This window comes from Bombina bombina, chromosome 1 (assembly GCF_027579735.1).
Source record: "Bombina bombina isolate aBomBom1 chromosome 1, aBomBom1.pri, whole genome shotgun sequence".
NCBI classification, from domain to species: domain Eukaryota; kingdom Metazoa; phylum Chordata; class Amphibia; order Anura; family Bombinatoridae; genus Bombina; species Bombina bombina.
The window spans coordinates 616,508,845-616,521,458 of NC_069499.1; the positions used below are offsets into that span (position 1 = coordinate 616,508,845).

The window sequence follows — 12,614 nt, forward strand, 5'->3', positions numbered from 1 at the left end:
TCCTCTAAATAATAAATTTACTTAGCACTAATATAATTGTTTATGGACTACATAGGTCTCTAAAATGTAAATTATAACTATAAATTATACTTACAAATCACAGCTACAATTTAACTATAGCTATAAAGTACCTTTGATTTAAAACATTAAAAATATAAAATAACGGCTAATACATTACCAGTAACCAATATGAGAGTTCAGCCAATCAGAGTTTTCCAAAGTCATACGTGAAGGTATTTTTGCAAACAGGGTATCACAAACACAGAGAGTTATTCCAAACCAGGCCCAAACCAAAGTGTGTTTTTGTGTCTTCCTTTCTTTGCATAGTCTTTTTGTCTGTGACCAACTCCACCTTCAATTTTATATCATTCAATAGAAAAATCTCTGATTACGCCCTTAGCTTTCAATTGCTAATCCATTGGTTATTCAATTTCCCAATTGAATACCTTTAGCTGCAATTCTCATATTGGACACCGGAGGGGGTAACAGGCAACTGGAATGTAGTTCCATTTTTCAGATAAAGGGAAAATATATTCCCTTATATATTTTTAAAACGTATATTTAATATACTTATTATTTGCTAGTATTAATAAACTATCTAGTCAACATATATGTGACCATTTAATTTAACTGAGCATGCACATTTTAAGACATGGGGTGTATTATATATATATATATTATATATATATATATATATATATATATATATATATATATATATATATATATATATATATATATATATATATATATACTATATATATGTGTATTACACGTAATAATGAATATACCTATCTGATGTATGCTTCCATACAATTCTACTTATAATATCTTTAAAAAAATGTATTTAAAAGACATATTTCTATTAGAAGATAAGGGGTATAATAATATAGATTTATTTATATTTGACTTTATTTGTATATCAGCTGATAATTAGTTATACTATTATTTTGATTTTGAGATAATCATGTAATTTCATATCTAGTACATCTCCAATGCTGAATGTATAAAAACATATGATATTGGTAGTGGAAGGCATATTTGTGCATGTAACGTCTTAAGGGTTATGCTGCCTGACTGGAATGTGAAGCTGTACCGTGTGTGAGTTTGCAACAATTGTTGCAATGCGTGGGGTGGGGACTCTTACCTGTTATAAAAGTGCATGGATGCTGGAACACTTCCTTTTTTTTTGTCTGCAACTGCTGGAGAAAGTTTTTTTCTGGGTGCAAGATGGTGCGGCCTAGGCGTCAGTCGGTTCCTCCAAAGCGGATGAGGGAGTCTTCGCCAGTGTCATGGCGAGTATCTGTTAGGGGGAGAGGTGGTAGTTTAGGCAGTGGGGAGGTAGGCCTTAGTCCATCCCAGGGGGTAGTCCTCAACCTTTCCCAGGATTTAGGGGAGCCCTCTGGAGTGTCATCCTCCCCCTCCCTTTTCCCTACTGTCCCAAGGGGAGGGGTCTTTCCGATTCGGGGTTGGTTTCGGGGGTGTTGGAGTCGATGGGGGGGAGGAGGGGGGCCCCGGATGGCTCGATCGACCTCCCAGAGGTGTTTAGGGCTGGGCAGGTTACCCCAGGGCGGGGGGCGGGCCGGCGGGCCGGAGGGCCTAGTTTAGGGCCTGCGGTTGCGCCGGAGCAGGAAGTATTGGATCAGGAGCGTTTTTTACAGGGCCGTGGGCAGACCGGCGGGCCCGATTTGGGGCCTGCGGGCGCGCTAGTTGCCCAGGAGCAGGAGGGCTTGGAATTGAGCGGGGGGCCTTTGGGCCTGCACTGCGTGGATGCGCCTGGTGGCCTAGTGAGTCCCTCCCTACCTCTGTAACTTTGGGCGGCGTGGATCGCGGCCCACATGGTGCCCCCTCTTTCGTTAGTGGTTCCGGTGGGTCTACGGCCTCCTCCTGGGACGGGTACTTACCTAACTTACCTGTTCCGGAGGCGGCGCGGGCGGCGGTTGTGGCCTTGATTCAGGCCCTCTCGGCGGGAGCGAGCACAAGCATCGCGGCGGGTGGGGGGCAGTCCGGCGTCATCCGTGGGGGCCCGGCAGGTGTTCCGGCGGCAGGCGGCGTGGTCCTTGCTGGAGCAGTAGGCGGTGCTTCCTCGTTGGGCGAAGTCTTCCGGTCGGTGGGGGGCGGGGGTGACGTCACTTCCGGTAATCACGGTTGTGACGTCACTTCCTGGCGTCGCGCACATGACATCATTTCCGGGTTTGGGCACGGCAGCAAGCAGTCGGCTCATGGCAGCACCGGAGGTGAGTCGAGGGTCCGGGGATCTGGGAGGGGCAGCACTGGACAGGCTGCAGCGGTAGGCGGACATGGAAGGGCAGGCACCTGGCAATTGGAGACCCTTGTTGGGGCGCATGGGGGCAGACATATGGATGCAGGCACCCGGGCGGTTGGAGCCACATGCCGGGGGCTTCCGTTGGCCTTGGGGGTTTTGGCACTGGGGGGCTGGATGGTGCAGGGCAATGGGGGGGGGGGGGTTGGGCACTCACAGAAGTGCCGAGTATGAGGGGAACTGCCGGACAGGAGACTCGACTGCCGGGGGGAGGTAATCTGGTGATTGGTGGGCATGAGCCTCTGGGGAGAGGGCCGCAAGATGGGCATGAGCCTCTGGGGAGAGGACAGCAAGACGTCATGGGGGAGATCTTTAGGTTGGTCTCGATTTTAGCCCAAGGGGGACAATCGTCGTCCACTGGAGCAGGGCATCCTCAGCACCCAGCACTGGGTGGTGCAGGGGGTTTGGGAGCCCCGGTCATGCTGGGATGGTGGGTAGCGGGAGGGTGGTTGGACAAGGGGCAGCATGTGGGAGTGAAGGGAGTGGCGGGAGGTGGCAGTTAGGTATCGGGATCCCGGCGGGTGGTCAGCAAGCTAGCTCTGTAGCGGAGAGGGGTGGGGGTGGTGCCCGTTCTGCGATCCCCCGGTACTCCCGGCTCTGTTTTGTTCCCACAGGTGAGCGGGATGCGGTGGTGGCAGTATGCCAGGATGCTAGACGAGAGGTGGCTCAGAGGACCAGAGCAGGCCAGGAGGCTCTTCCCCCTACAGCGCCAGGAGCAGGTGAGATTACATTGAGTGGGGAGCCGGGGGAGGGTGTGGGTGGGTCATCTAAACCTTAAAAACGGGGTGTTGAAGTACCTTCGTAGGTTGGTAGCTGGGCAACAGAGGCAGGAATCGAGGCTAGCTCCGGGTGGGGGAGTGCAGGTTGGGGCCTCAGGAGGTGATGGTCAGCAGGTAGGGTCAGGGGCTGTGAGCTTGGCATTGGCAGACAGGAAAGTGGCGCTGCAGGGGGATGCTTACCCCTGCAACGTGCACTCATTGCATTTGCACCTTAAGGCTAAGACGATCAAGAAAATTAGGATGGCAAATATGTGCACATTTTTTTATTTGTCGCTTGAGGTCCATAAGGCCAAGGAGTGAAGCGAGGACAGCTCGGGCCCTAAAAAGGTTAAGAGGCCGGAGACAATGTATGAGTGGCGCACGTTGCTTTAGGGTTTTGGCGTCCTGCCTGGTGGAGGCAAAGCCAGAATTGAGGGTCGACGTGTTAAAATACATGGAGATGATTGAGTTCGTTCACAAAACGTATAAGGAAGGGGTGTGGCGGTCTTACGACGCGGACTATAGGAGGAAGATGGTGGGGAACCCTTTGCTGACCTTTGGCACTACGCATTTGTTGCAGTGCTTGGGTTCGGAGCACTCCCCTTCCCCCCCTTCAGGCGTAAGGGCGGGGGGGAGTAGGCAGATGGGGGGAGTCAAGAGGAAAGGACAGAATGTTGGAAGTTCAACGATGGGAAGTGTGACCGAGGAGCGAACTTCTCCTTTTGACACTCTTGCTTATACTGCGGAGCGGGTCACCCGGGGACCGAATGCGTGAGACGGAAGGAGATGGGGGCCGCGGTGCTGGCAGAGGGGCTGCTGGGGCAAAGGGCCCCAATGCCGTTGAAGCTGAGCGCCCTTGAGCCATGGCTCAGGGCCTACCTGGACAGGCGGGCTGGAGAGCTGCTCCTGTCCGGGCTTCGCAAGGGTTTCCTTATTCCAGTGGTGGGACCGGTGATCGGGGCACGTCAGAATCGGAACCTCAAGTTGGCGTATGAATACCCTGACATAGTGAGGGATAAATTGGGCAAAGAACTGAGTTGAGGGCGAATGGTGGGCCCCTTTCCAGAGCCCGCCATTGAGGGTTTGGTGGTTTCCCCGCTGGGGGTGGTGCCGAAGAAGGAAGCGGGGAAATTCCAGTTGATCCAGCACTTATATTATCCGAAAGGTAATTTGGTCAATGATGCTATCAACCTGAAGGTTAGCTCAGTTTTCTATCAGTCGTTTGACCAAGCTATGGTTTTGGTCCAACAGGCTGGGGTCGGGGCACTCTTGGCAAAGCTTGACATTGAGTCAGCTTTCCGCTTGTTGCCTATTCATCCGGCATCCTTTTGGTTGATGGGGTGTTGGTTTGAGGGTGCTTACTATGTAGATTGTTGTCTCCCAATGGGTTGCTTGGTCTCATGTGCATTCTTCGTGACGTACAGTACCTTCCTGCACTGGGCTGTTTTTTCAGAAGCGTGGGGTGGGCTTATAGCCCATTATTTGGATGACTTTCTGCTGATCGGCAGAGCTGGGTCGGCGGAATGTGCGCAGCTCATGTCTGTGATGAGGGCTTTATTTGCACATTTTGGGGTCCCATTGGCAGAAGACAAGACCCAGGGGCCATGCACTCGCCTGACGTTTCTGGGTATCGAGATTGATACTTTAGCAAGGCGGTGCAGGTTGCCAGAGGATAAGGTGGTGCGTATGCTAGCTGCGGTTTCTTTGGCCGCGGCGGCTGACCGGCTCTCGATAAAGGACAAAGAGAGTGAGGGGGTGCCCTACTAATAGATAAGTGAAACAATTGAAGACACTAGAGAAAAAATCTTTTCTAATGTGTCAAAAAAGTGTAATCAAATTAGTGAAAGGGGATGTGGGTGTGAAAATTTAACCAATGGTATGGTATCAAATTAAGTGAAAAAAAAAATATATAGGAGATACTAATGATCATAATGATCAATATCATTAAATATCATATATTGAACCATATATACACATGTATATATCTATAATAATACTATATGTATAGCTGATAATGTCAAAAAATATATCAAACAATAATAAACAGTGTTAAACAATAACAATGTGATACAGTTGATTGGTGAGCATATATCTTAATGCCTAAAAAATCAAATATAAGGCAATAAAAGTGATATAATAATGTAAAGTCTCTGGAGAGGAGAGGAGGCAGCTATCTGTGATGATCCAGGCCAGGATCCAGGAGCAGCAATCTATAGAAAGAGAAAACAGAAGCGCCACATGGCCCAATATTGTTTGGTCCAAAACTTGTAGATCTTAGAGTGATAAACAAACTCACATTTGGTAGAGCACCTCAATTAGTGCTAAATAAGCAGTCTGGGATCTATTCGGTCACCCAGAAGACCAACTTCCTGCACAGGAACTGATGTCTCTGTGGACAGAAAGGAGACACAGGTGCCTATATGGCCTAGTATTGTTGGTACAAAGATTCAGATACAAACAATGAGAAGAATGGTACTCACAATAGATAAAGCACCTCTTATGATGCTATAGAAGCGTGAAGGGATCAATTCAGTCACCCAACAGACTTGTAGCCAGGCATCCAAGTGGATTCAGTAGTGCAGAAGATCCCACAGTGAACCAGAAGGTGATTTTCCTCAGATAAAAAGGAAGAAATATCCCAAAGAAAATACAGCAAGTGTTCAAATGCTAAAAATGACTTTAATAAAAATTATAAAATCACAGGCAACGCGTTTCTCAGCCAATGGCTGTTTCATCAGGCTTCGATAAAGGAGTTGCAGTCATTACTGGGTCTGCTGAATTTCGCTTGCAAAGTTATCCCGATGGGCAGGGTGTTCAACAGGAGGTTGGAGGGCCCATTAAAGGGATGCAGTGGGAGTCGCAAGTCGTGTGCGGTGTCTCCAGATATGAAGGAGGACCTGAGAATCTGGGGGTTGTTCCTGGAGGATTTCAATGGGGTTCTGTTGTGGAGACACAAAAGGACTTCTAGTCAGGCTCTGCATCTGTTCACAGATGCGGCAGGAGCAGGGGGTTATGGGGCTTACTTCAGCGGCACCTGGAGCACTGAGGAGTGGCCTGGGGCCTGGATTGAGAGGGGATGGACCAGGAACCTTACACTCCTGGAGTTGTTCCCTATTGTAGTTGCCATCGAGTTATGGGGGCGGCAATTGGCAAACAAGAATGTAATATTCTGGTGCGATAATATGAGCGTCGTATTTGCTATCAACAATCTTTCAGTCTCTTCCCCTATTGTGGTACGCTACCTTCGTTGGTTAGTGCTGCGGTGCCTGCAGCACAACATTGACTTTACGGCACAACATGTGCCTGGGGTCAATAATGTATTGGCAGATGCGTTGTCGCGGGGCCAATGGGATGCATTTAGGAAATTGGCGCCAGGGGCGGCGAAGGTTGGTACTCCTTTTCCTTCCTTTCTGTGGCAGGTGGCGGAAGGGGGGACGTGCTGACTTCGATGATTCAAGCGTCGCTGGCGCCTGCTACCTGGAAGGCCTACATCAAGTACTTGGCAGAATAGGAAGTCTTCCTCAGGGGTAAGGGCTTTTCCGGTGGAATCCGGATCGCCAACTTTGTTGCTTGAATGGATGGTGTGCTTGAAGGAGGGTGGCTGCAGGAAAGGATCGATGCAAGGGAGGCTAGCTGCCTTGTCCTTCTTTGCTAAGTGGAAGGGTCTCCAGGACGGGACAAATACCTTCCTGGTTAGGCAGGTAATGAAAGGTTGGGGTAGGATTGAGGCTAAGTCAGCAGATCGGCGTGAGCCCATTACAATACAGTGGCTGGGGGCGTTATTGACAGTGTTTCCGGAGGTGTGCGCAGATGAGTATGAGGTTACTTTGTTCAGGGCGGCGTTTGCGGTTGCTTTCTTTGGGGCTTTGAGGGTAGGAGAGATAGTTAGCCCAACCAGGTCGTCGGAAGGTAGTGGCATCCAAGCGCAGCATGTCAGGTTTGACATGCAGGTGCTATTGTTGTTTATCCCCAGATCCAAGACGGATCAGGAAAGGAAAGGTGTGTGGTTGTCCATACAGCAGCAGGATTGTTTAGAGTGTTGCCCCGTCCGGCTCTCTTCTGAGTTTTCGGTTAGGAGACCTGGGAATCCAGGGCAGTTTTTCATTCATGCGGATGGGTCCAACTTGTCCAGATTTCAGTTTAGACGGGTGTTGGAGGAAGCAGCTAAGCGGGTCGGCCTGGACCTCGGGGTCATTGCTCCCCACTCGTTTCGCATCGGAGCGACCACCAGCGCGGCTGCCGCTGGGGCATCAGAGGGAGAGATTAAGAGGTTGGGGAGGTGGAGTTCCAAAAGGTATAGGTCAAACATTAGACCCCTTAGGAGTAAAGTCTAGATAGCTGGGGGGGGGGAATGGAGTGAGTTGACGGGTGCTTTAGTAATGTGGATTCTCATTGATTTTAGGTTTAAGAACCCCTCCTTGTAGAGCGTGGATAGTTGGCCACTCGTACGTCCACTGGGCGGCCATTCACGCTTTGAAGCGCCCGGGCGGCCAGCAGTTGGGATTTCGACCAGATGCGGTTTCAATTAGATGGCTGGAGAAGAGGGGAATGTTGTGGAGTGATTTGCCGGGTCGTCTGGAGGAGGCCTTCCTTTGCTGGGGGCGGCCTTCCTTGATAGTGCTGCATCTGGGTGGAAATGATGTGGGAAGTTTGCCTGTGCTGGAGTTGGTGAATATCATTCAGTCGGATGTACGGTGGTTGAAAGTGCGTTTCCCGGGAGTGCGAGTGGCATGGTCAAACGTGATTGCGCGTTTGCAGTGGCGACATATGAGAGTGCACCGTTCAGCTTACCGTATCTGGAAAAAGTTGAACAGAGATGTGGGGAGGTTGATTGTGGAGGAAGGTGACTTTGTAATCAGGCACGATAACATCTTGGGGGACTGCAAGCGGCTGTACAGGCCGGATGGGGTCCATTTAACGGAGGAAGGCTTAGAGCTATTTTTGGCTAATTTATCTGGCGCGCTGAGGTGGCATGTCAGTTAGCTATCCCCTAGGTGTGGCGGCAAGAGCTCCATTATGGGAGGCATATATGTGGTATCTCTTGTGGCGGGGTCCCGGCCAAATAATTTTTATGGTTTCCGTGAGGGTGTGGTCGAGCTAATGGGAGGGGCATGATGTTGCAAGTTGCAGCTTGTAACTCCTCTCCCCGCGGGCCTGCTGACCTAGAAACCCCTTGTGGATGATGCCAGCCTCTGAAGGGCAATGCTCGGCAGGAGCATTGCGACAACCAATCCGGGCCGGTGACCTCACTACGCTTGCTGTAGATACTAAGTTATGGTTAGGCTTAGGATATAGATTAGCCTCAGATGCCGCCACCTGTAGATATAAGCCTTAAGCTTCTCAAGTTAATAAGTTTAGAGTTTGCCTGGTTTCGTTTTAATAAACGCGACCTTGCTTCACGGTCTTATACCTCCAAATACGTGTCTGTGTCTTTATTGGGTAAGGTGGGAATGAAGTCATGGCGATTTGGTGGAAGGCATATTTGTGCATGTAACGTCTTAAGGGTTATGCTGCCTGACTGGAATGTGAAGCTGTACAGTGTGTGAGTTTGCAACAATTGTTGCAATGTGTGGGGTGGGGACTCTTACCTGTTATAAAAGTGCATGAATGCTGGAACACTTCCTCTTTCTTGTCTGCAACTGCTGGAGAAAGGTTTTTTCCCCACCCATCCCTCCCTTGTTGTTAATATGTTTGACATTTTTTGTTTCAGGGTAAAGGGGGCGGCACTGAGGGAACGACTGCCATTTGGGTGGTTTTGTTAGGACTTTGGCAGGGGCATGCCTAATCAGGCTAGCTGATCTTAAGTCCAAAGTGGTAATTTTTTGGCTTCACATCATGGACGTTTGTTGTGCATCTTGCGTCTAAATGATGACCTTTATGGGTACGGAGCAATTTGTTAGCATGAAGGTAAAAATCACCAGCTGGTGTGGCGGGGTCCCCGGCCTAATAATTTTATGATTTCCACGAGGGTGTGGTCGAGCTAATGGGAGGGGCATGATGTTGCAAGTCGCAGCTTGTAACGCCTCTCCCCGCGGGCCTACTGACCTAGAAACCCCTTGTGGATGATGCCAGCTTCTGAAGGGCAATGCTCGGCAGGAGCATTGCGACAACCAATCCGGGCCGGTGACCTCACTACGCTTGCTGTAGATACTAAGTTATGGTTAGGCTTAGGATATAGATTAGCCTCAGATGCCGCCACCTGTAGATATAAGCCTTAAGCTTTTCAAGTTAATAAGTTTAGAGTTTGCCTGGTTTGGTTTTAATAAACGCGACCTTGCTTCACGGTCTTATACCTCCAAATACGTGTCTGTGTCTTTATTGGGTAAGGTGGGAATGAAGTCATGGCGATTTGACCCTTAAATTCACAGCACAAATTACATAGTTATTTATATAACAGTATATACCAGTCATATTTAGAACCTCTATTAAAAAGGAATAGAAATAATGTCACTCTCAAAGAGTAGTTCCCTCAATAGTTAATTCCCAAAGAGTGTATTTAAATGCTCTTGAGGGTAAAGTATTCTAAAGGGGAGAGGTGCTGTACCCAAACGAACTAGAAAAAAGTGTGTGGTGTGAGAGTCACACTACAAAAAGCGTGTACATTGTAGCATTTAACCACTCATAATCATCAATAGAAAATAATCCTCATATACTGGTGTTATTCCACTAGTTTCACCCTACTGAGTACCTTAGCATTACAGCATATTTTTGAGTGAGTGATATATTTCATAATACATTAGCTGTAGACATCTCTGGTCACTCTCATTATAACCCTTAGGTTATATGTTGCTCAATTTGATAAAGTCCACCCTGGGATCCTCTAATACTACCACAACTATGAATGTCACATTATTTCTGGGCAGTGTTTGCTATTTCATATTTATTTAGACTGGTATTTACATTCTAGTGAATACTGCATATGTCAGATTTGTGTTTTTAAATGTGTACTTTGTTTTAACTATGTTTATTAAAAGTAAATTTTTAAACAACCTTCTTATCTATTTCTCTGTATATGAGGATTGTTTTCTATTGATAATTATGAGTGGTTGAGTTCTATAAAGTACACGCTTTTTTCATTTGTATATTAGATGTCTGAAAAACAAAGAAGATGATAATTTATTTTAAATATACGGCTATATATTAATTTTAACTTCATATTTATATTTATATATATATATAGATGTATATAACATGACCCATATATATATATATATATACGTTCAACTTGGGAAAGCGCTCAGACTGTAACTGTGTCCGTTCACACTCACGTGACACTCTTCACGCTCTTCACGTAGTAAACACACACTAGACGTCCGATGACGTATCCTGTTTCACTCACAATGCTCCGGTGCAAGGGAAGCTGAGCGCTCCATCAACGCTCAAAGGACAATACAATAAGCAAAATCTTCCAGCGCACCCGGCAGCAGTGAGACTTAATCACAAAAACACCAAGCAAAGTTGAAATAAATGAATATTTATACCTGTTTATTAGGAAAGTCCTTCACATATACAGTTAGCATAATGTTGTCCCACAGGTAGGATTGAAAAACAGCAAAAGACAGGCAGCAAGGTAGAAAAAATATAAAGACTGGTCAGCACGCGTTTCCTTGTGTTACATCCTCAGTGACCATAACTTACTACCCATGATACACTGCCTTAAATACAGGTGAGCTGTTAACTCACAGCAATCAATTAGTTAATTAAAGTCAACTTAATACTATAAGGCAGGTGAGCATGAGCAAAGTATGTGTTTTAAACTACAAATTTTTTTTTGTCCTGTCATGAATACTCAAATTAACACACAAAAAATAAAATAAAAGACATAATAAAACATCCTAAATGTAAAGATATGACATTATTAATTAAATACAAATGTAAGTATTAAACTGAGTGATAACAGTAATAAAAATAAAATTAATTATTAAATAATGTCTTTTAATCTGAAAAAATTATCAAAAATTACTAAAAATGTATTTCAACAATTATGTCGAAATAAGTGAACCCTGTAAAAATAAACTAAATTATACTATTGATCTACAAAAAGTTTTACATCCCAATCAAAGTTTAAACCTGCTGGCACCCTAGTGCCCAACTGAAAAATCCAGTAAACTTCTCTTTTACTGAGAGCAATACCTCTATTGCCACCTCTTGGGTGCCTAGGAATCAGTTGGATCGCCTGGAATGTCAGCAGTGAACTGTCAGAGTGGTGATGTTTTTTGAAATGCAGGGAAATAGGCATAGTGGACTCTGGATCATCAATTGAGCGTAAATGCTCTAAAAAGCGATCTTTTAACGCACGAGTCGTTTGTCCTACATACTGCCTATAGCACCCCCTACAGGTCAAAAGGTATATAACGTAGCAGGAATTGCACGTCATATGTTCACGAATTTCAAATATCTTTTGATAATTCGTAGATGTAAAAGTAGTGCCAAAAGATGCAAAAGCACAAGACTTACACCTTTTACTTCCACATTTATAAAAACCAGGTTTAATAGAGAGCCAGTTTTTTTGAGTTTGTTGACGTGGTAACATAGAGGGAGACAGCATGTTCCCCAAGGTTTGTGCCTTACGGGACACAAAGCAAATACCCTCCCTAACAATATCTACCAAACTTTCATCAGTGGTCAATATGGGGAGAGCTTTCCTGATTATGTCACAAATCTTGCCATATTCCATACTGTAGGAAGTGATAAATTTTAATTTATTAAATTTATCTGAAGCCTTAAATTTGCCTGACACAAATAAGTCTGTTCTGTCTAACTGATCAACATCACTTTTAGTTTGAAGTAAGGGCTGTGCGTGAATAACCTCTCATGACTAATCTGTCGGTCAAATCACTAGAGTGTTTTTCATAACTTGTTGAGCTTGTACAGTTACGTTTAATTCTCATGTATTGACTTTTGGGAATGGATTTGATAGTATGATATGGATGACATGATTTGGCATTCAAAATTGTATTTCCAGCCATTGGTTTTCTGAACAACTCAATTTCTATGCAGGATTTTTGAACATTTGAATGTAATTCAATATCCAAAAAAGGAATTGAATGTGGACTAATTTCCATGGTGAACTGTAAATTAAGTGAGTTGTTCAACTCACTTAATTTACATTCAAATGTTCAAAAATCCTGCATAGAAATTGAGTTGTTCAGAAAACCAATGGCTGGAAATACAATTTTGAATGCCAAATCATGTCATCCATATCATACTATCAAATCCATTCCCAAAAGTCAATACATGAGAATTAAACGTAACTGTACAAGCTCAACAAGTTATGAAAAACACTCTAGTGATTTGACCGACAGATTAGTCATGAGAGGTTATTCACGCACAGCCTTACTTCAAACTAAAAGTGATGTTGATCAGTTAGACAGAACAGACTTATTTGTGTCAGGCAAATTTAAGGCTTCAGATAAATTTAATAAATTAAAATTTATCACTTCCTACAGTATGGAATATGGCAAGATTTGTGACATAATCAGGAAAGCTCTCCCCATATTGACCACTGATGAAAGTTTGGTAGATATTGTTAG

General features: G+C 45.6%; 1 protein-coding gene across 5 annotated transcripts in view; it reads right to left on the reverse strand.

The window, feature by feature from the left end:
- Positions 1-12,614, reverse strand: part of VSIG4 (V-set and immunoglobulin domain containing 4) — a 256,225-nt gene that overhangs the window by 82,951 nt on the left and 160,660 nt on the right. The window contains exon 8 of one of the 5 annotated variants that reach the window (XR_008400142.1): positions 1,148-1,303. The exons of the other annotated variants lie outside the window; for them this stretch is intronic. The gene's annotated coding sequence lies outside the window, so the exon portion shown is untranslated. The remainder of the gene's footprint in view (positions 1-1,147; positions 1,304-12,614) is intronic. 5 annotated transcript variants of the gene reach the window in all.